At 37.8% G+C, this 24,819-nt stretch overlaps 1 protein-coding gene and 1 long non-coding RNA gene across 15 annotated transcripts in view; one reads left to right on the top strand and one right to left on the bottom strand.

The window, feature by feature from the left end:
- LOC129523796 (uncharacterized) overlaps positions 1–1,032 on the top strand; it is a 61,689-nt gene extending 60,657 nt beyond the window's left edge. Inside the window, exon 3 of the long non-coding RNA XR_008667420.2 lies at positions 966–1,032. This is a non-coding gene — a long non-coding RNA (uncharacterized lncRNA). The remainder of the gene's footprint in view (positions 1–965) is intronic.
- Positions 1–24,819, bottom strand: part of ST7 (suppression of tumorigenicity 7) — a 277,197-nt gene that overhangs the window by 145,912 nt on the left and 106,466 nt on the right. Inside the window, exon 1 of one of the 14 annotated variants that reach the window (XM_063708740.1) lies at positions 8,361–8,919. The exons of 12 other annotated variants lie outside the window; for them this stretch is intronic. The gene's annotated coding sequence lies outside the window, so the exon portion shown is untranslated. Of the gene's footprint in view, positions 1–8,360; positions 8,920–24,819 lie in introns of those variants that run through there. One more of the 14 variants, XM_063708739.1, reaches the window with a different exon arrangement.

The following is a 24,819-nucleotide window of genomic DNA, read 5'->3' as shown; positions in this document are numbered from 1 at the left end:
AATAAAATGAGAACCTAGCTGATGAAAAGAAATATTCAAAAAAAATCCAACTTGCAGAGTATTGGGGAGAGTATGTTTTTAATATAAAGTCTACCTCAGTATATTATGAAACATAACCTTTTTCTCTTCTGTCACAGAGCGCTAGTGACTTTTGGTGTTTTTCTCCCTTCCTTTATTATTTTTCTTGTACAGAATCAATATGTATTTGCCTCTTATTTTCCTTTTCTTAGGAACAAGCACCAGGACTGACTTAAGCATTACACAGACAGACATACCAAATTACAGAGAACAGGTATCTACTGTTCTACAAACCTGGAAACAGAAAAAATGACAACCTAAAACTGATTTGCTCCTACCACTTTTGAGAAACGTAAAAACATAAAATATAATTTTATTCTCAAATTAGAATGAAAAATAGAATGCTCCCTGGTTCCTGAGAAGTTTTTAAAACTTTTATATAATCACAATTTGTAATGGCTGAAAATTATTATTGGTACTTGAACTTTACTTCCTCCCACAAATAATAATAATGAATAATAATAATGGCAGCAAACACTCACAGAATCTTCATAAAACAACCAGCAATGGGCTAAATGCTTTACATGGTGTCTTAGTAAATTTTCACAACTTTCTGTTATTATCCTGTCTGTATCTAGAGATAAGAAAGTGAAGATTAAATCACTTAAGTCACTTGTCCAAAGTCACGCAGATAGACAGTGGCAGACCCAGGATATGAATTCAGGTACAACTGGTGCTGAAGCCTGAGTTCCTAACCATTGTTCTAAGGGCTTCTTACACTGGTAGGATCCCACAGCATTACTCACCCTGGGTTCACATAAAGCTTGTACCCAAGCATGTGTTCACAGGTATTTCCAGTCGGATTTCTTTCCATCTGTGTTGCCCTCAGTGGTCCAATCTTCCTTTTTCTTACCTGGATGATCATATCCCCCCAACCTGTTTCCTAGATGTCATCTCTCAGCACCCAATCTAACCCAAACTCTACACTGCCACCTGAGTCATCTAACACATGGGAATTGATCTGCTCCAGCTTAAAGATCACTAACACAAGGCATGACTAAAACAGATGAAGAAACTAATACCTAAAGATGGTAAGTGCTATTCCCTAGGTCATTTTTCTAGGAATTGGAAAATCTGCTGGTTTCTTAGCCTGTGCCTGAACTATGATTGACTACATAGTGTTAGAGTAAAAAGTAGCATTTTTGCTACTGAATTTAGAATCTCTAACTCAAGTATTTGGATGTCTATGATATTCTACCAAATGCCTATGTCCTCTACATACATGCTCAAATAATGTTTCAGCTTCCTTTTTCTTTGATTATTGTCCTTTGTTAATAAGGAGGAGATGGGAGGTGGAACCAAAGCCAGGAAGTTGGCAGCCACCAGCTTGCCTTACAGTGCTGCCTCCATATGCTCACAAGGAAATCTCTGCACCTGGCCTAGCTTCTGTGCTGAGCCACAAAACAAACATGAATGCTTACTTTTTTTTCTTTCTTGAGAATTAAGAGAATATGCTTCATTACATATATTTAATAAGTCATGCTATATAATCATATATAAAATATATATCATAACTCTATATTGTGTGCTAATAATTTTATATATAATAGCTTTAATCCCCTAATAGATTGAACACTACCCCATTCCTATACTTATTCTATTCTATGTTCTTATTAAAATAGCAGAGAAATGTGGCCAGGCACGGTGGCTCATGGCTGTAATCCCAGCAGTTTAGGAGGCTGAGGTGGGCGGATTACCAGATGTCAGGAGTTTTGAGATCAGCCTGGCCAACATGGTGAAACCCCATCCCTACTAAAAATACAAAAAAATTAGCTGGGCATGGTGGCAGGCTCCTGTAATCCCAACCAGTCGGGAGGTTGAGGCAGGAGAATCACCAGAGAGGCGGAGGTTGCAGTGAGCCAAGATTGTGCCACTGCACTCCAGCCTGGATGACGTCAAGAGCAAAACTCCATCTCAAAAAACAAACAAACAAACAAACAAACAAAAATATATATATATATATGTATGTATATTACAAATTAGCCAGGTGTGGTTGTGGGTGCCTGTAATCCTAGCTACTCTGGAAGCTGAAGCAAGAGAATCGCTTGAAACTGGGAGGTAGAGGCTGCAGTGAGCCAAGATCGTGCCATTGCACTCCAGCCTGAGCAACAAGAGCAAAACTCTGTCTCAACATAAAATAAAATAAAAATATAAAATAAAAAAAAGCAGAAAAATGGAAGGTGTTCAATAGTTGACCAATTCCTAAACTGTGCTGAAATACATCCTGTCACTAGATATGTATGGTATTACAAACAGAGCGACTATTTAACCAACACACCAGACCTGTCTACATCAGGGATAGGAAAATGCAGTCTGCAGGCAAAATCCAGCCCACTGCCTGTGTTAGTAAATACATTTTATAAACACAGCCGTGCTTGTTAGTTTATGTATTGTCTATGACTGCTTTCATGCTACAACAGCTGAGTTAAATAGTGTAACAAACTGTACAGCCTGCAAAGCTGAAAATATTTACTATCTGGCTCTTTACAGAAAAGGGTTTGCTGACCCCTTGTTTACCTTAAATAAAAGCAATGCTTCTCTGGTATTTTCTACTAAACTCCTTCTAATGGCGGAAGAAAATAAGAATATATTTCAGGGGAGTTATGAGCCCCGCTTAAGAAGCAAAGGTTTAAATGACCGTTTGTCCAGTTACGTCATTTGGGAAGTCGATCAGTATCCCAATGATGCTGCCATTCCTCGAAACTTTATAAAAATCCTAAATATAGCCTAGCATACCTTCTTTTCAATATTCTCAACTCTGGTAAATATTAGTATTTCAAGGGTAGATTTACTTTTTGTAACATGCAAACTGTGTATAGCCCAAACTAGTACCAGCATTAAGTAGTCAAATTGAGTATTTCTGGTTTTTATCATGGATAAATTATAACTACCTATTAATGAAGTGGGTGTTTCTATATGAGCATTGAACTGGTTCAGATATCAAGTGTGATGGTGAGATTTTGTGTGTTAACTTGGGTAGACTACCAAAGTTAACTTGGGTAGCCCCTAGCTATTAAACCAAACACTAAGTATTGCTGTGAAGGTATTTTGTAGATGTGATTAAAATACACAATCCATTGACTTTAAGTAAAGATTATCCTAGATAATCTGGGTGGGCCTGGTTCAATCCATTCAAAGGCCTTAACAGCAGAGCTGAGGCTTCTCTGATAAAGAAATCTGACCTGCAGACAGCCGCTTCAGCTTAGACACAAGAGTTCCAGCCTGCCCTTCCTGATTAATGGCCCGCCCTACCCATTTCAGACTTGCCTAGCCAGCCCCCAAAATCCTGGAACCCAACTCATTGCCTCTCTCTCTCAATCTCTATTTCTCTCTGTCTGTCTCAGTGTATGTGTGTGTAGCCTACTGATTCTGTTTCTCTAGTGGAACCCTGGTATATCAAGTCTAAAAATGTTTCAAAAATAATTTTAGTCATCTTTTACAATTGTCATTTTAGAGAATACCAATTCCTTGGATAAAAATAGCTAGCTAGAAATGAAACTCATTACTGTACAGTCACTATTATATCTGAATTTCTCATTTCACTCTGGCAAAACATAAATTCTAAAAGAATCAAATCATGTTAAACAAAAACTACTTTAGAGTACTGGTTTCATTTCAGGTGTCATTGAAGTCATAAAAATCATTATGTCTCAGATAAACTATGGTAGTAAAAAGATGAATGAAATGATTAAAATTTCTGCTACAGGTCGTGCCAAATCACACTTAAAATAATTTCTATAAAAATAATAAAGGAAATGATTAACACATTGAAAAAATTTAATAAACTGTGGGGAGGCATCCAAAGGTTTCCTGGATCTAAAACACCAAAAAGATGAATAATTTGAGAAGCATTTAAAATTGAAGCATTCAGACCTGCCACGCATATATTATTATCCTGGCCTTAATAAAGATTAATAAGAATGAGAAAAAGCTCTTAGGGCCATGTCAGGTACCTACTATGAGCTCACTAAACAGTAGCTATTACAGTTTCTACATGTTAAAGTCCAAATTTTATTCTAGTCATATAACTATTGTTTTAATCAACATTTGAGGTAATACCCTTTTATATTTTCAAGTTATAATTCTTTTGCTTTTATTTGGAAATAAAATAACTAATATAATTTATTTTCTCTTCCTAGAGTGAGGTCAGCTAAAAACAAGAAAGAAATTTAAAGCATCCTGGGAAGTCATCATATCCTTTTTCTCCAAGAAAATCTAGTTTTGCTTGTTTTTGTGTATCCCACAACACTTGTGTTTGACTATGTTTTTCACTTTGGATTTGGATTTTGGTGTGATATACACAGTTCCAAAAAATCAATGGATAGAAAACTCAGTGGCATAAATAAGAGTGGTATTAAAATATGCACAATAGGCTTCCTCTGCACAAATATGGTGATTATTAATATATATTCAACCAAAATATTTAAGTACCTAAATGCAGAATGTTTAAAGCTAGATTATCTATTTAAATTAAAAGCCTGAAATTTGGAATCTTCAAATTTACTTGCTGAAGTCATTCTGAAAATCTGATGGGTTCTTTCTCATCCACTCATCAATCCCATAAGTTCATACATGTGAATTGAGCATATTTTTGTTGTTCTTTAAAAATCACTACACACGTGGGAATTTAGCCTAAGGAGATAATAATAGGCATGTAAAAATATTTATCTTCAAGGATATTCAGCAAAAATATATCTATAAATATATTATTTGCAAAAGCAAAAAAACCTAAAAACTAAATATACAACAAGAAAAATGGTTAAATATTAAATATCTATATGATAGAATAGTATGCAGCCATTAAAAATCAAGTTATAAATGACAGGAAAATGATCACTCCATTTTAGTTTAGAAAGCAAATTATATAAGTGTGTGTAGTTTGACATCTTTTGTTTAAAGTGTATAGATGATACGTTAGCTATCTGTATAGGTACATAAACATAAGGACAGTTTCTGTAACACATATATCACTGAAAAATGGAATGACAAACATTCCAATAGTGCTCATCTCCAAATGGTAGAACTGTAAGTGATTTTTTTTCTTCACTACAGACTTGAAATTTTCTACTCTATGTACTAGTGGTGTATTTTAATCAGTGGAAGAAAAGGTTTCTAAAGCATGACATAAAACTAGAATCCATTAAGTAGTTGTCTTTGGAGGATAGAATTACATGGAACTTTTATTTTACACACTTTTTCCATTTTCTCTAGTCTTAAATATTTTTAAACACACTTGTTTTATTTTGGTAATAAATAAAAGCATATATAGCTTTAAAAACAACCAATACAGGCTATTTTCTAAAGCAGGAATTTAGGGGAATTTTCAAAAAATATTTCAGTTTTATTTCAGTTAAAACAAGTTATTTAAGAATAAGTTGACAGAATAATAGCAGCAACAACATCAAGAAGAAAATCCTCCTGTCTTAAAAAGTTTTTCTAAAAGAACCAATGAGAAAAAATATTTATATGTGTATATGTAATCTGAATTCTAGTTTTAGAAAGATAGTACATGAACATAAAACAATTTTTACTGTTTGCTACAATCACAAAATCCTGTATGAGATTATAGTTGTCCCTCAATACCCATGGAGGACTGGTTCTAGGAATCCCCTCACTCTGTGGACCCCAAAAGCAGAGGATGCTCAAGTCCGTTACATAAAATGCCATAGTATTTGCCTATAACTTATGCACATCCTCCTGTATACTTTAAACCATATCTAGATTACTCATAATACCTCATACAATATAAATGCTACATAAATAGTTGTTTTACTCTATTGTTTAGGGAATAATGAGTAAAAAACAAATGCTGTCCATGTTTAGTACAGACGCAACCATGCATTTTTTTCAGAATATTATTTTCAGTATGCCATTGACTGAATGAATCTGCAGATGTGGAATCTGCAGATTCTTGGGGCAGACAGCATTTGTTTCAGTGCATTTGTGACTATATATGAATAACACATAGATTTATTCAAGAACCTAAAAGAGAATGAGAGGCACTTAGGAAACCAACAACTCTGACTTAATATGAGCAGAATGCACCCAAGCACTATCCTTCATCCTTCAGTGTCACAGTGGGCTGGTGTCATGACTTAATTGCTGAGTTACAGCTAATTATAAGGCAAATGAAACACTAAAAGAGAATTCACCCCAACCAATTAACTAACAGAGTGGTTATTAATTGTACTGGAATGTCCTACATATGCTAATTCAAACCCATAAAGACATCCATACAACCATGACTCTTCTTGTTCTATCCTTTTTCAAGCTTTATAATAGTAGAAATGACCCTGATGCAAAGCATCTATCTTGCTACCATGTGGCTGACATTCAGCTCTGTCCAGCTCGACATAAATTTCTATGCCTCACTCTGGGTTTTAAGCAGTAACTTAAAACTGCATGATTACTGCATGGTAACAAATTGATAATAGCATAATAATTACATTAGAAAGAATGAAAGTAACATGTTAACTTGGATTCACAATGCTTATATGATAACCAAATACATGCTATTAATCTGTTTCACCAGATATATGGATTAATTAGCAACTAATCAGCAATGCTCCTAAAACTAAAGTTGTAAAAACATAATCATAGTTTTTGAAATCTTTGCTTTTCTATTCTACTGTTAAATTGTTAAAATGCCCAGCTGCACCTTCTCAACATCAAGGAGTTACAAGCTATGCTTTGGATTTGATGCCAGTTGTATAAAACTACTACATGAACATGGCTGCACCTATGAGTTCTTCTCTCTGTCCTTCAGTCCCTTCTAGCCACGTGGAACCCTGTTTCCTAGAAAAGATTTAGGGATCAGATTTGTTCTCTCTTGGGCTAATAGCTTAATGTCTCTGGGTCAATTTTTCTTATTTATAGATTGAGAGATTTGAACTACAAGGCTCTTTTCACCTCTGAGACAAATGACAAATCTCTAATGACAACTCCAGCATAGCACTTAAGTGAAGAATCCAAAACCTTTTGCAACTCATATCACAAAGGGCTAATCTCACTAATAAATATAGTTCTTAGCAATCAATATCACATTCCAGCCTGGGGGACAGAGCAAGACCCTGTCTCAAAAAAAAAAAAAGAAAGAAATCAATACCTCTTTCACAACAGAACTCAAACCCACACTGATTACACTGGCAAAAATCCAAAAATTTGATAACATAAGTATTTTTTTCCGGTTTGCTTAAAATGAGGCAAATCCACATGCAGCCTATAATAACTATTATTACTACTACAACATATTATCCATTCTAAATGGTTAAACTCAATGAAATTCTCATCTGGAGCTATTATGGCTTGCATTATAACACCTATTTAACACAATGTCTGCAGTAGCATAAAAGCAGAGTTACTGGATTCCTAAATGTGACTCTTTCTCTGGTTTGAGGACAGTCCTTTAGAATCTTCAATAAATATGTGTGCTAGCCATACCCTGTCATAGATGTATATGTTATACTTCTACCTTCCTCTAAGTGATGTTACAGAAAATAATAAGACAATATTTATAAATCATTGAGAATTCCTGATGATGGGGACAGGAGGCAGATAAATTCTAGGCAGAAAAGGGCAGGTCCATGGCAAAGCTCCACCCTCGAGCTGAAAAACCTGAAACCACGGCCCAAAGTGAGAACTTATATCCCTGTTTTCCCACTCAAATGTTCCCTTTTCCTAAACTGCCCATGGTCTGCCCCACCCCGCATCCTAGCCTATAAAAACCCTAGACTCAGGCAGCAGAGAAAGGAGAAGCCTCTGGACATCAGAGACTACAGCTGGACATCGGAGAGAAGTGGCTTGACTTCGGAGACACAGCTTGACGACATTACTTCAAAAAAGAATCTGGCTGGAGACAGCCAGACTCCAGGGGAAGATTACATAGCCCCCTGTCCCCTTTTCAGCTCCCCTTTCCACTGAGAGCCACTTTCATCATCAAGAAAAATTCCCCACATTTACCATCCAATTCATTTGTGTAAACCTGTTTCTCCTGGGTGCCAGACAAGAGCTCAGGAGCCATGAGTGCAGATACAAAAGGCTGTCACACTGGCCCTTTGCCCTCACTGGCAGAGGACAGCCACCTCATGTGGAAGGGTGGAGGGCCCTCTGAGCTGTTAACACTTAAGCCATCCGTGGATGGCAGAGCTAAAAGGGCACTGTAACATGCCTCCTGGGGCTTCAGGAGTTGCAGGGATCCTGCCTGGATGCTGCCACAAGGCCTGCACAGAGTTCGCTCCTGCCAGTGCCCAAAAGTGCTCACTCCAGCTCCTGTACCTACTCACCTGTGTGCTCCCTCCCACAAGGGGTGGAAGGCAGTGGGTCTGAGTGGAGTTTGATCCTGCCAGTGCCCAAGTGGCCAGCTGACTCCAGCGCTCATGCACTCCAGTTCCTACCTTGTTTGCTCGCACACTCCCTCCCATAAGGAGTTGAGAGCAGCAGGCTGAGTAAACAAGGCACCTGTTGCGAGACCCATTAAGGGGTCAAGGAAATATCCTGCCTCACTAGCAAGAAATACTAAGAAGTTTTGGGTGTATGTGTATACATACACACATACTGGATTGGCTAATTTGTAAATTGGTATCCTGATCAGCTAAATCCCAAATTGATAATCTGGAAATGAAAAATCTACTTTCAGTTTCACCACAGATTTATCAAGATACTTTCTGTACCACCTTTGTTTTATAATCTATTTTTTAAATTGTTACTGAAACACCGGAGGTTTGGTCTAGGTCCTGCTGCTCGCCATACAGAAAGCCAATCACTAAGGTGGCAAGTATTGCCAAGGAAGAAGGCTTTAATCAGGTGCTGTAGCTGAGGAGATGGGAGTTCAGTCTCAAATCCATCTCCCTGACTGATTAAACCAGGAGTTTATATAGCAGGTAAGCAATGTAACAATGTGTAAGAAACCAGGAAGTTGGGAGGGGCAAAGAAGCAAACATGGTGAATGAGGGGATCTCTTGGCATATGGTGCAGGGATCTGGTTTCAGTTCTTTGGTACTTTGTGTGAGAGGCCTAAAGGTAGTTTCCTGAGGAAGGAACTCAAGAGAAATCAAATATAAGTTTCAACTTTTTTAATGCCAGAAGGGTCAATTTCTATGTTTATCAAAAAGAACAGTCTATGGGGCAATTGGGCTGGTTTCAAAATGAGATACCTTGAAATTCTCTTATTTTTAAGAAAGATCAGGATAAATTATTGAGTTATGGGAATCCCCTGCAATTTACGAAGCAACTGTTCTAGAAAACTCTAAAGGCAGGGAGATGACAGGATGTATGTTCTTCTCCAGCTCTCTTTTTTCACACTGGTTCAGGCCTCACACAGACAGGCCTGGAAGCAGGAAAAAGTACAATGTGGAGGAGAGCAAACAAACACATCTTTCCTTCTCTCACTTCTTCCTGACATCCAGAGGAGTGGATGGCAGGGAAACAATGGGCTGTGCTGAGAGGCTGAACTTCTTAGTCTTCCAATTAGTCCAAATATCTTCATTTGGGAGCAAAGAAACGTGTAGCCACTACATTATCTAGCTCTACCTCCCATTCTAATCCTTCTCTACCTACCTCCACTCCTTTATTTCTGTAGGTACAACTTCTACCATGAAACAAAATAAAAATTGTCACTATGTTGAGTTCAATGGCATATAATACATACTCAAAATAAGAAAAAATAAACCTTTGAACTATGAGTGCTTATGAACTTAAGTAACATTAAGGATACTGGCCATTAGTATAAATTTTCATGAATAGGATATATTTTAATAGATTTGCAATATGTTTTAGAGTAATTATTTTCATCTTTATTCCTCACAACAATCCTTAGGAAGGAATAAAAATTATCCTCACCATATTAGCATACCACTGGTATCACCTTTATCAACAAAAGAAAGTTTTTAAATATTCAGTTACTTGGATTTAAGCTAGAAAGAATGAACAGCACCCAAAACTACTAAATTCACCCACTAACCCAAATTGTGATAGTATCACATAGTTCAGCTGCAATACTAATTAATTTGAAATTATTCTATGAGATTATATATCTGTACCAAAAAGAATACAAATACAAAAAGGGCACTATTCACCATAGCACCACGACTTACTGGCCAACAAACCTGTCAACTAACTACAACTCAATGTCTTAGGAGAAGCCAATCACATCTAATTTTGCAGGGGTTCTAAATAGAACACCATTGTTTATGTTGTGGAGTGCTGGTTTCCTTAACTTTACCTGACAGAACTACAAAGATTTAGGAGGTTTAATCTCTCAAAATCTTATTAAACCAAATCCTATTACTCTGCCTCATTATTTGAAGTCAAGTGTATCTAATGACTTTTCTTTTACATGTACTAATCAGGCCTGGCCACCCACAGATATTTGTAAATTGCATTATCTTCTGTCTAACTAGCTCACAGTGTGTGGGGTGAGGGGGGTCGCCATAAACAGTTTCGGTGTGATTTACTTTTCCTAACTGCCAAAGCACTCTCTATGAGGGGGAAAAGATCCGCTATCTAAACAAGATAGTAGCTTGTTTTTGTTTTTCGTTTTTGAGACAGGGTCTCACTCTATTGCCCATGTTGGAGTGCAGTGGCACAATCTCAGCTCACCGCAACCTCCGCCTCCTGGGTTCAAGCGATTCTCCTGCCTCAACCTCCAAAGTAGGTGGGAGTACAGGTGTGCGCCACCACACCTGGCTAATTTTTGTATTTTTAGTAGAGACAGGGTTTCACCATGTTGGCCAGGCTGGTCTCGAACTCCTGGCCTCAAGTGATCCACCCGCCTTGGCCTCCCAAAGTGCTGGGATTACAGGTGTGAGCTACCATGCCCAGCCTAGATTAATTGTATCTAGGAAATCATATAACAATATCTAGTTTCTATATTGTTAGAGCACAAACATAGAACAGCCAGTTTAAAGTGACTAGTGTAATTTTTTTCTTAATTTCAAAAGGATTGAGGTCAAAAATCCAATTCCATGATCTGCTAACAATTTTAACTATTATTTTTTCCACAGTGCTTAAAACAATACTTCAAGAAATGTTCAACATTCCATGAGAACAATATCCACATGAGATGAAAAGAAAAGTCTAAGTTAGTTCCTGATTCCTGGAAGCTGGGAAAGTATGTATTTTATTTGTGTATTTGCTTAACAAACATTTATAGGGCTAATTATAGGCCAGATACTTTTCCACAGATTTCTAAAATATTATTATTACTCAATTCTCATAACTACCCTCTGAGGTATGTACTACTACTGTCCCCCTTTTACAGATGGGGTAACAGGTATAGAGAAGTTAAGGACTTACTCAGAGTCATACGAGTAGTCGGCAGTAGAAGCAAGAGTTAAACCTGGGTAGTTGGGATCCAAAGTTTGTGCCCCTAACCACTCACACTGCCCTCCACAACAAGCTGCCTCTTTTCAGGAGTACCAGAGACATGTTACCACTTTAGGCAGTTATTATTCAATAATTGTGGACCTTCCTCAGGATAGATGGATGAAAACAAAAGGCAAACAAAGTATATCTGTCCCTATAAAGTATGCCTAAGGTGTTTGTATCATTCATCTGAACAGAGTTCTACACTACCATGTCCCAAAGTTCCTTTCACTAACATATTATGTAATATACTATGATTTGAATTTTCCTTAACATACCATGAATGGTTTTTTATTTCTAAATCTATCTCATTCATTTAATACTCCACAGTACTAGATTGTGTAGAGGCCTACAGATGTGGTTAAATAGTCTATTGATTTCTTCAGTTGTTATTATTCAGTTGTTATTACTGATTTTATTCTGCCTTTTTTACAGGTCTCATTCCAGTAACTGCTTAATACCCCCTGTCAGTCTTCTTCAAAGGCTGAAGCCAGCCTCTGACTGAAGCGCAGCCTCAGTGTTTCCTGTCTGGTGCCAGCACAGCTTGCCTGGACTTCTGAAAATTGCAAGCGCTTGCTCCTTGCTAGTCACCACACTCCCCCTTTCTTAGTTGCAGACTCCCTCTTGCTGTGGTTTACCAGGTGCCCTCATTGCCCCTCATGCTTGTGTGCCACTTTGGACTTAATCTGGCACACTTAACTCCCTTCATCTACGCCTGAAGCTGGACAAGCTGAAGTGACTGCGTCACTTTCTCAATTCTGGCTCCTGCCCACCAACCTTGCTCTGCTAGGAGGAATTAGCTCTGCCTGGCCAGAACCCAAGAAGTGACAAATCAAACTTGCTCAATAGGTGGTAATTAAACTTCTGGCTCTAAAGCCCAGAATAGGTTGTCAATGGGATTTCACAGTGGCTCCCTGACACTAAGCAAGGATGTATTTCTACATCTAGTTTTAAATCTTAAACTCTAATAGGATTCTCAGAAAAGACAGTAAAGACTAAGGCCAAAAAAAGTTGTTTAAAGGGGAAAATGACAGTAAGTACAAAAGATAATCTGGGGAAGACCTGGCAATTCTGAAATCAAAACATCTGTTACTAAGTGGATCATGACTGCTTACTTTCTAGGTGAGCTGAATAAAAATACTAACTGAACAATGATGTAGGTCGTTGTCAAATCTAATCAATTTCTTGTTTGTTTGTTTGTTTGTTTGTTTTCCATCAGTCTAGAATCTTTAAGTAAGCCATTCAGAAGATGTGATACTATAGAATGATACCAACTGAGGAATAGAGTGGAGAGGAAGGGCTGAAGATGACTTCAGAAAAAGGCCTGAGGCGTGAAAAATGTTGATCTCACTCACTGATCTATGCTGTATTTCTTTTAAGAATGTATTAATATAAATGTCCTTTTCTTCCCACATCCAATCCCTATTACTACACAAAATACTTGTTCCTCTAGGAAATGTGAAGTTGAAAAAAATTTCCCCCATTAAATGAGAATTATTCTGCTTATGACATTAGGATATATGCTCTCGCTTTAAAAATAGGAGGCTGTTGAATTCATCATTTGAGTATATTAAATAGACTGTGGAAGAGTATTATCCTCCTGGAAACCTCTTATCCCTCACTCTTATACCACGAGGGATTGCCAGTTAGGTCTAATGACCAATAATATCCACAGCCATAGGTAATCAGAAGAGTTTCTGGTTTCTCTAAAGTGGAAAATAAATTGCTGCCAAGGCAAACCAAATAGCATAGAGTTTTGTATGATCTGCCTCTAATGCTTCTCTGTGTAAACATGCTAACTAATGACATCTGGAGAACAAGCTATGTCATGCAGCTTCCTCAGTGATAACTTTTTAAACACCTGGTTAGAGATCTTTATCCAAGGGTATAACTGAGTTACCGCACTCCTCAGCCCTAAGCCACCTTGTCAGTTTACCCCAGTGTGCCATACAAATATTACTTTCTATACATGCCATGATATGGAAAAGGTTCGGAAGGCCTGAATTAATATTTATCAAATATCTTACTTTGGCAAAGCCCATATTTTCATATGGTGTCTTTGAAGAATAAAAACATGTTTGAGCTGGAAAGATCCAGATAACTTTTTCCCAAATGGGACTCCTTCAAGTGTAAGTTCCATAGAATATTAAATGTTAAATTAATTGGGAGAAGGAATTTGAGAAATACTGGGTTAAAGTTTAAAAGTTTTTTTTTTTTAAGTGCAGGATGTCTAAGACATTTGGATATGCTGAATGCAGTGTCATTCTCTAGCAGGAGGGTGTAATACAAATTAATATTTATTTAAAGATGGAGCTTTTAGAATATAGTTTGTTTTGTTTTTGTTTTTGTTTTGAGACGGAGTCTCGCTCTGTCGCCCAGGCTGGTTGGAGTCCAGTGGCGCGATCTCGGCTCACTGCAAGCTCCGCCTCCCGGGTTCACGCCATTCTCCTGCCTCAGCCTCCCGAGTAGCTGGGACTACAGGCGCCCGTCACCACGCCCGGCTAATTTTTTGTGTTTTTAGTAGAGAGGGCGTTTCACCGTGTTAATCAAGATGGTCTCGATCTTCTGACCTCACGATCTGCCCGCCTTGGCCTCCCAAAGTGCCGGGATTACAGGCTGGAATATAGTTTTTTAGATGGTGGTGAAATGCACAAAAAATGCACATAACATAAAATTTACCATCTTAATCATTTTTAAGTGTACAATTTACTACTGTTAAACATGCTCACATTGGCCGGGCGCGGTGGCTCACGCCTATAATCCCAGCACTTTGGGAGGCCGAGGCGGGTGGATCACAAGGTCAAGAGATTGAGACCTTCCTGGCTAACACCGTGAAACCCCGTCTCTACTAAAAATACAAAAAGAAATTAGCCGGGCATGGTGGCGGGCGCCTGTAGTCCCAGCTACTCCGGACGCTGAGGCAGGAGAATGGCGTGAACCCGAGAGGCGGAGCTTGCAGTGAGCCGAGATCGCGCCACTGCATCCAGCCTGGGCGATAGAGCAAGACTTGTCTCAAAAAAAAAAAAAAAAAAAAAAAAACAAATATGCTCACATGGTTGTGCAACCAATCTCCAGAACTTTCTCATCTTGCAAAACTGAAACTTTATACCCTTTAAATCACAACTCTCCATTTCCCCCTCCTCCCATTCCCTGACGACCACCCTTAGAATACCTTTTGCAAGTAATCATTCACAAAATATAATTTGGAAAATGGTGCTTTATATTTTATGGTTCATCGTCTCATTTTACAGATGAGAAATGGGCCTGAAGATGTTAATAATCTGTACAACATCACAAGTTAATAGTGAACCAGGTCTTGAACTCACTGGACTTTAAGTCTGGCCTCTTTTCACAACACTCAGAGTAGAAAGCTGAAACAAGCTGCTAATTAACCAAATTCCATCACCAAATGTCCTGAAAGTTATTTGTATCTATCAGGTCCATTTCAAAGAAAGGACTAAAAGAATTTTCCCTACAGCCACACTAAGTCCACGATTCTCCAAAGCAGGTACATATAACATCAAGAAGCCCCAATTTAAACATGCCATGCCTTTCTAGAGCATCAATTTCATTTGGTGATTAGAAAATTAACTGTTTTATATTAAAGTAATCATGGATATATTGCAGGGTAAAGTGCAAAATTAACCTAATTTAAAAGGACTTCAAGGGTACAGTGTTTCAGCAGTGAGCTGCTTTTGCCTGTGGTCCAGCTGCCAAGGGCATCCGTTCCCATCTCTGTCTCTAGGGCTTTTGAGAAGCACTGAACTGAAGGGAAGAGCCTAAAATATACAGTAGGACCTGCAGCAAAGCTCAACAGGGGCACTCTGGTAACCCATAAACCAAACTGTGCTTCTACATGCACCTGGTGGGTTCATATCAATTACTAAAGCTCTTAAGTACTTGTTTCTTGATGAGCACCCAAAGTCTCCACAGAAGTAACAAGTCAGGGGGATCTTCCAGTTAATAATCAACCAAAGGAACACAAAAAGGAGTGATATTGTCTCTTGCTAGACATCAAGTTTATGATGTAATGGGACAACTGACAGCAGAAGGGAAAAACTGAATTACGTATCAAGCTCCTATTTGGAATGTCCATTGGAAAATGGCATTTAAATTCCAGTATTTACTTCCTCTTTCTGCAAAATCTACATCCAGAAAACTTAAGTTATACTGTATGCCCATTTAAATTCATTGTTGCAATGTACTTACTAAAATTCAATTACATCTAATCATATTATAATAAAAAGTGAAAAATGATTTCCCCGTCTTCTGAAAATTGTCCAAACAGGCAAGCCACAATCTTTTAAAAATAATTCTGCAAAGGGAGGAAGGATATGACACTTTGATCATTAAGTTTTAAATTTTCGTCTACAGGCTACTGTCAACATTCTAAGCTTTTGAAATTACCAGCAGATTTTCAAATACAAAATATATAGTGATAATATTCTTTCCTTCATTTTAGCTGTGCTGAAGCAGCTGGCTTGAAGCAGCTGGCAATCCAAGAGCAAAATGCAGCAGAGTGAAGCCAAGCACCTCCTTGACTAGTATCACGTGCTAGTGCAAGGTCGGCTTTGGTTCCACTTGGCATTTCCTTTTAACCTGCCTCAAAAGATCCCTTCTCAGAATATCTGCATCAGTATGTTAATCCTGGCACTGGGTTCTGGGTATTCATTCTTTCCCCAGCTGCTCGCTGTTTCACACCCTCTAAAATCATGGCTCCCCATGCCAAAATGAAAGGCAAAATGGCATATTAATTAAATACACAGAGAATGAGTGTCATGTAAGGTAAGAGGCATGTGCCATGAATATTAATGTAACCCAAGCAATTATAATCATTTGAATCTACTTCCTGTGATAAAAGCCTATACAATGAGAGCTGGCACACCACGTCAGCTGCTCACTGCACAGAAAACGATGCAGTTAACCTTGGCGAAGGTTAGGAAGCTCTGTTTTAGTCACTAAAAGGAAGACTTCATTTTTCTAACAGAGTAAGGAACAACTCTGGATTTCCAACTCCCCAGGACAGCCAATTGTTTTCAGGAGCACTGCTCAATTATAAAAATAACTTTGAATTTGCATTAATTGAAGATGTGTAACATACTGCAGATAGGTGGTGGTAAAGTAGAAAAACGTAGGATGAAACAATTTGTGAGAAAGTTTAAATCATTCTTAGCCATTGCTAGTTAATTTGTAAACAAATTACTCTGTACTTCGGTAAGTGAAGTAATATAATAGTAATAAAAACAACTTAGTGCTAGATTGGAGCCACTACCTACCCTAAGACATAAAAAGGAAATGCTTCTTATAAAATGAAAGAATAGTGAAAAAGAAAAAAAAGAAAAATATATAATTCATTATTTTTGAAATGTGCATTTATAATAGAAATAGTATTTACCAAAATAAGACCAAGCATCCTAAACTGTGAACCCTACAATAACATATGATGTTGCCCTTTACTCTTTATAGCATAACTGAGGTTTCCAGAGGCCTAAATTAACAGACCTGCCAAATCTTTCCGCGTAGATCTAAAAGAAAAAAGAAAAAGAAAAACAACCTAACAAAACACTAATATGTAAGCATGAAATAGAAAATAACAGGAGCTTTGCCAGCTTCATGAAATTTCTCCATAGGCTATATCCCAGCTCAGCCAACACCATGTCAACAAATATCCACTGGATGCAGAATGAAATGTCACTGTGTAGAATTTAAGAGAATTTAAGGGAAGCATCCTTGCTCATAAAGTTGAGACAAAGCACTGTAGCTGAATTGTCTGTTTTGGGTATGACAAAGATTGTATGAGTCTTTGACCAAACTTTAGTCAGGCTCCTCAAAATCCTCTTCCCAAGTAGATCTCAAGTTTTAAACTTTGTGTCCATCTTTGCATCGTCCAATTATTGCAAAAATCTTTAGCCACAATCTCCCACCCTTCTAGTCACCCTCAAAATCTGACCAAATTCCCCAACCCCAATCATCCCCCAGGAGACAGCTCATCACTCTGGCCCATATTCAGCCAGACTCCTGTTAGGTCATTTTATCTTCTCAGTAATTTTCAATCCACTGACACACACCTACCCACGCTGCTCCCTGGCTATAAAACCCCTACTTTCCCTTGTACTCAGAACCAAGCTCAGTTCTATACTGGGGTCTCTTTTCCCCTCCTGCAATAGTCCTGAATAAAATCTGCTTTTACTGCTTTAAATGCTGTCAAGCTCTGGTTTTCTTAGTCATTGTGCCACTTTGGAAAACAGTTCGGCAGTTCTTCAAAATGTAAATGATAGAGTTATCACATGATCCAGCAATTCTACTACTAGGTATACGCTCACAAGGATTGAAAACACATGTCCATGTAAAAACTTGTATAAAAATGTTCAGAGAAGTATCGTTCATAAGCCCAAAAAGTAGAAACAACCCAAATGTTCACCAAGTGAAGAAGGGATAAATAAAACATGGTATATCCATATAATAAAATAATAGTAATAGCAACAGAGCACTGATACATGTTACAAAATGGATGGACCTTGAAAACATTAGGCTAAATGAAAGAAGCCATTCACAAAAGGCCAAATGTTTTATACTTCCATTTATATAAAATTTCTAGACTAAGCAAATCCACAGAGACAGAAAGTAGATTAGTGGTTTCCAGAGAATGGTGAGAGGAAGTGGAAAGTAACTGCTAATGGGTATAGAGTCTCTTTCTGGGGTGATGAAAATACTCTAAAATTAGATAGTGATGATGGTTGCACAACTCTGTGAACATACTAAAAACCACTGAATCCCACCTTTTTTTTTTTTGAGACGGAGTCAGTCTCACTCTGTTGCCCAGGCTGGAGTACAGTGACATGATCCCGGCTCACTGCAATCTCTGCTTTCCAGGTTCAAGCGATTCTCCTGCCTCAGCCTCCCGAGTAGCTGGGGCTACAGGTGTGCACCACCACACCCAGCTAATATTTGTATTTTTTAGTAGAGATGGGATTTCACCATATTGGCCAGGCTGGTCTCGAACTCCTGACTTCGTGATCCACCTGCCTCAGCCTCCCAAGGTGCTGGGATTACAGGTGTTAGCCACCACGCCTGGCTGAATCTCACATTTTTAAAGGGCAGATATTGCTGTATGTGAATTATATTTCAATAAAGCTATTTAGAAAAAAAAAAGTCATTGCTACAGGTTCATTTGTTCAATATCTATTTGTTGAGGGCCAACTAAATATCAGGCACTGGAGCTACAATAATACATAGACACGGTCTATTTCCCAGAGTTTATGGTTTTGTGGAGGAAACCTGGGTTTAAACCCTGGTTCAACACTTGTGGGAATCTGGGAAAGTATTTTACTTCCTCATCTACAAATAAGGTTTAAAGGCAGGTGATTGGCACACTGGAAGGACTTGCTAAATGTTATTTCTAAATGAGTATAAAGGCAAATTATAAATGTCAGGAGAGAGAAAAAACATGAATAAGTCAGGAGGACTTAGTTTAGGAAGTAGGAGAATGTATTTCTTCAGGAAATGACATTTGGGCTGAAATCTGAAGGATCAGTTGGAGGGAGTCAAAGAATTTAAGGAACTTGAAGACCTGCAGACAAAGGAAAGTTTAAGTGCAAAGTTCCTGAGGCAAGGAAGAGTTTAAGGTATTTCAGGAACCATGGTCAGATGATACTGAGCAAGTGAGGGAGAGGTAAGCAGGAGCCGGAACGTGCTGGGTCTTGAAGACCAAAATAAGTACTTTGGATTTTATTCTAAGTACAATGGAAAATCACTGACGGTTTTTGAACAGAAGGATGGCATGATCTGAATTACATTTCAAAAAGATGACTGGCTGCTGAGAGGTGAGGAGCATAGTACAGTCAGAAGGCCACTGCTGTGCTCTAAAGGAAATATAATAATGACTTGGATTATGCTATCACAGAGATTCTAACAACCTTGACAGATACACAGAAATAAAAAACAAGGACTTGAGGCAGAATTCCTTCCTATTCTGCTCTATATATGCAGCCTGCACTGGATAGAATACAAAAGGAAGAGTGAACTGGTATAAAGTGTACCATAAAAGACTTCAGGCCGGGCGCAGTGGCTCACGCCTGTAATCCCAGCACTTTGGGAGGCCGAGGCAGGCAGATCACGAGGTCAGGAGATCGAGACCATCCTGGCTAACACGGTGAAACCCCGTCTCTACTAAAAATACAAAAAAATTAGCCGGGCATGGTGGCGGGTGCCTGTAATCCCAGCTACCCGGGAGGCTGAGGCGGGAGAATGGCGTGAACCCAGGAGGTGGAGATTGCAGTGAGCGGAGATCGTGCCACTGCACTCCAGCCTAAGCGACAGAGCCAGACTCCGTCTAAAAAAAAAAAAAAAAAAAAAAAGACTTGAACCAAAAAGCCCTCAAATTCCTAGTTTTATTCACAACTTGCTATAGAATCTTGGCAAATGCTTCCTCACTGAGTCTCAGTTCTTTATCAATATAGTTAGAATAATACCTTTTCCTCAAAGGTTACTCTAAGACTTAACTGTCTTAATATATGTGAAAGTGACTGCAGAGTTGCAGGCAGTGTGCTTATAAGTGTTAGACAGTTTAAGAGATACACCCAAAGGAAAACAATATACACAATGAGATTAGTCATTTTTCCCCCTTTAAGGTCAAGGTGTGTTTTGTTTTAATGAGGATAAATCAAGCTGTTTCAATATACGATGGCCTGTAGAGAACACAGTGGGGATCCATCAACTCCTGTTCCATGGCACGCACTTGCTGGGAAACTCTTAAAATTTTTGCAGGTGAATCCTCTCCCACAGACACATCTCTGGGAAGCAAACAGTATTTTAAGAGAAAGCTTTTCCTTAAAGAAGCCCAGACCAGGGAATGTACAGACCTGAAGAAGAACAGTATACATTTGCTATAAAACAGCTTTATGAAGCAACAAATAAGAGAATTGATTTTAGGAGATAGTTTGGCAAAGTTCATAACAAAATTATCTGTATTACAGCATTAAAATTTGACCAAAGTAAATAAATTACAGTCAAATTTCACCTGCAAACCCCAACACGTTGGTCCTGCTGCTGGTGAAGACACCACTATACACATCATAGTCACCACTTTTCTGAAGGATGTTTGTAATAAGGGTACACTTGGGACTTTTCTCAAGCTAATTAAACAGTTGTGAAAAAAGCAAAATCTTTTGAGACTTTGCTGGAAGCCCCTGACAGAAGCCTATAGGGAAGTAGTTTTTTAATTACCTCGATATTTCATTAATGTTTTTCTGACTTTTCATAATAATTACATCACATTTATTAAATTTTTTCTAAGAAAGCATTAACTAAAAGAAAAGCAAAAGAATATATGTTTATTTACAATATGTTAAGTAGGATAACGTAAAAGAAAAAAAACTTTTCCCATGTATATTGTCCCATAAATTTTAATGTTTATCTTCAATAGAAAAAGGTAGTAGCTTTTTCTTGTTTAATAAAATGCCGTATTAAAAAAACCAAAGGTAATAAAATAAAAAATGCCTTTAAATAAATGCTATATTATGTTGTCATAGCTATTAATTACTGAAGAAATATGAGGAAATCTAATTATTTCCCTAAATAGAAATTTAATGTTCTGAAAATTATTGTGCTTCAAATCTTATACAAGAACACTGATACACATTAGTATAAGTAATGCCTGTCGGGAATTGCTATAAATGGCACATACTGGTATTAAATTTCATCCCCAAGATGTAGTACCAAAGGTATTTTCCATGTTAGTGTATGTTTTTAAAAATTCAGCTACCTTCAAAGAAGCAAGTTAACTATGCTTCTATAGGAAGAGATATAAAACCAAGAAAACAGCAGATGGAATTATTTTATTTTATTTTATGCCGGGTCTTGCTATGTTGCCCAGGCTGGAGTACAGTGGTACAATCTCGGCTCACTGCAGCCTCACCTTCCCAGGCTCAGTTGATCCTCCCACTTCAGCCTCTCAGGTAGCTGGGACTACAGGTGCATGCCACCACATGCAGCTAATTTTTGGATTTTTTGTAGAGATAGGCTTTCACCACAGTGCCCAGGCTCATCTTGAACTCCTGGACTCAAGTCATCTGCCCATCTCAGCCTCCCAAAGTGCTAGGATTATAGGCATGAGCCACTGTGCCTGGCCCTGAAATACTTTATACAAACATAAATGCAAAAATCTTTCTCCATGTCCTATCAATTGAAAGAAACAAAAATGAATGGAAACAAAAGCTTTATCACTGTGAAAACATTTAATCTTCGTCCTGGGCTTAAAGCAAAAAAAGAATTGGAACTATATTTTATAATTCACATAAAATCATCAGTCATATTATTTAAAAAGTCTTATCACCCAGATTTCTAATTTAATTCTGTCTAGGACCTCAAAAAAGAACACAGTGAAATACAAAAACAAAAGCAAAGAAACAAAAAAGCAAACAAGATTCTATTTCCAGTTTTATCTTTGATTTTGATTATTTTTCTGTCTATAGGACAATATCCGTACGCTTAAAAAAATCAATTCTTTAAAATATCACTATTGATTAATGAGAGCATCTGCAAAGGTCAAAACCAAGGGATTTCTTAACATTCTTTTCTTCTACTTGAAAGATGTAAAAAACTAAAGGAAAGTTTCCAGCATCCTAAGCTCCACTGTATCTGACTATGTAGGGGGATTAAGGCACTAATAATTCCAACTAAAATGGCAGAATTAACCCATTATTTTGGCACAGAATAGACAAACTGAGTTGGTCACAGGAGTGCTAGCCAAGTTCAGGATGTACCATTTTTCTATCCAATGTTTGACATACAGAGTAGATGAACATAAACATTCACTTTTTTCCTATGAAGAATCTACATTTAATTTAACTTACCCATGATAAACTATTGTATTAATGATTATATCTTTTAAGGAACCTCAGAAATTTATTGTATCTTAGAAAAATTTAACATGTATTAAATATAATGTTCCAGAAAAGGAAAAGGGAAAAAAATAAACACATGAATGGCACTGCTACTGCTGCTTAGCATTCTAACAGACCAGCTCACTGAAATAAATTCCATAGACTACTACGAAAGTATGATTGAATTTCATATCACAGTGAGTAAAAGATTAGTAAGCTACCACCTTTAATCAAACAATACTGACTCTGATCTCCATGAGAGCACATGTGCTACAATTAGAATGAGCTCCCTGCTTAGGGGCTGAAAAAGTATAAGATAGGGTACCCGCTGGCAAAATTACCATCTATTATGGACTGAACTGCATTCCTCCAAAATTCTTACGTTGAAGCTTTAGCCCCTAATGTGATGGTATTTGGAGATGGGGCCTTTGGGAGGCAATTAGAATTAGATGAGGTCATGAGAGAAGCGCCCAAGGGACCCTCATAATGGGATTAGTGCCCTCATAAGAAGAGACTCCAGAGGACTTGCTGCCTTCCTCTCTCCCCCTCTCCCACCTTTCCCCCCTCACCCTGTGAAGACACTGCAAGAAAGTGGCCTTCTGCAAGCCAGAAAGAAAGACCTTGTACCAGGGAACCAAGTCAGCTGGCATCTTGATCTTGAACTTCCCAACCTTCATAACTGTGAGAAAGAAATTCCTGTTGAGCCACCCAGCCCATGAAATTTTGTTATGGCAGCCTGAGCTTCTGACTCATATACCATCAAATCAGTCACACACAAGTTATCCTTTTGAATCAGGACAATCCAGAAATATAATCTGAAAATGTGCTTAGATTCTTAAGCTGCATCCTACATATTAATTTTCCAAGTGACAACCAATATAAATATTGTTCCTTTTCTTTTTCTGGCACAGTAATGGCTACACATTTCCTTTTAATGTCAGTGTCCCTCTCTATTACCCTTTTATATATAATCCTCCATCTTTGCTATGTCTGTGGATTCAGACCTTCCTTTAATTACTAATTCAATTTATATTCTTCCCTTGTGCCTTTACAGATATAAAATTCAGGCCCTTTGGTCTTCTGAAAAGTAGAACATTTACATCTAAGTTTTTCTTATCACTGAGACTGGGATTCAGATAATTTACATAAATGTTCTCTGGGTTTCTAATTATTTTACATAATAAATAATTTGCATCAAATTACTTGTAAAAAGCATCATAAATTATTCCTACTACCCCTCCCCTACCCCAATCAAAAGTGTAGAAAGTGAGGTTCAAATAAGTTTAAGCAGGCTGGCCAATGAGAAGGGTGAGCCAATGGACTTGAATCTTTTAAGACTTGCTCTTCCTGCTTCCCCATTTAGTGTAGGAATCCTTAGAGCTCAATTTTGTGGTTAAGACTGCAGGAAAAAAAGCCAAATGGCCAATCTGATTCCCCACAGCCCACACATCTCAGAGACCTAAAACTCCTTTTAATTGTCTTTAAAATGGCAGGACCTAAAACACCTTTTAATTGTCTTTAAAATGGCAGGACCTAAAACTCCTTTTAATTGTCTTTAAAATGGCAGGACCTAAAACTCCTTTTAATTGTCTTTAAAATGGCAGGACCTAAAACTCCTTTTAATTGTCTTTAAAAGGGCAGGAATTGGATTTATTTTCCCATTTATTTATGGGAAAGGCAATATTATGTTTTGTTTTTTTTGAGACAGAGTCTCACTCTGCCGCCCAGGCTGGAGTGCAGTGGCGCAATCTCGGCTCACTGCAACCTCCGCCTCCCAGGTTCAAGCGATTGTCCTGCCTCAACAACCAGAATAGCTGGGATTACAGGCGCCCGCCACCACACCCAGCTAATTTTTGTATTTTTAGTAGAGACCAAGTTTCACCATGTTGGCCAGGCTGGTCTCAAACTCCTGACATCAGGTGATCCATCCACCTCGGCCTCCCAAAGTGCTAGGATTACAGATGTAAGCCACTACACCTGGCCAGGCAATATTATATTAAACATTATTTTATCTCATGGTAATCACAGGATTGAGAAAAAAATTGATATATATGAAAAACATTATTTTAATTATTTTTAAAACCCTGCAAACTATCATTTTAATAGAATTACTTTATTGACTATTAGCTTTCACACAATTTTATTATCCTTGAAATCACACTGTGGGTTCTATTCTATTTAACATTACACCTTAAATGTATTTGTCAAGCATTTAGTCTTCATATTTTTCATTGTAATGACTTGATAAGATTGTGCCATGTTGATGTAGCATCACTTACATACCAGTTCCTCTTCAATGAACACTGAAGTTAAACACTAGGGTCTGTATAAGCGAAATGTTTCTATAATTACAGCTTTGCAGTCATGAGTTACCTGATATTCTGCTTGCCTTCTCCACATTTCCTTTACAACTGATTCTGCAACTGATTCTGTAGCTCTCAGGCCTATTTTGATCTCCATTACCCACAGACTCTTATTCTTTAACCAGCCAGTGTCT

The sequence above is a fragment of the Gorilla gorilla genome, chromosome 6 (genome assembly GCF_029281585.2).
Source record: "Gorilla gorilla gorilla isolate KB3781 chromosome 6, NHGRI_mGorGor1-v2.1_pri, whole genome shotgun sequence".
Taxonomy (NCBI): Eukaryota; Metazoa; Chordata; class Mammalia; order Primates; family Hominidae; genus Gorilla; species Gorilla gorilla.
This window is presented reverse-complemented; position numbering and strand designations above follow the sequence as displayed.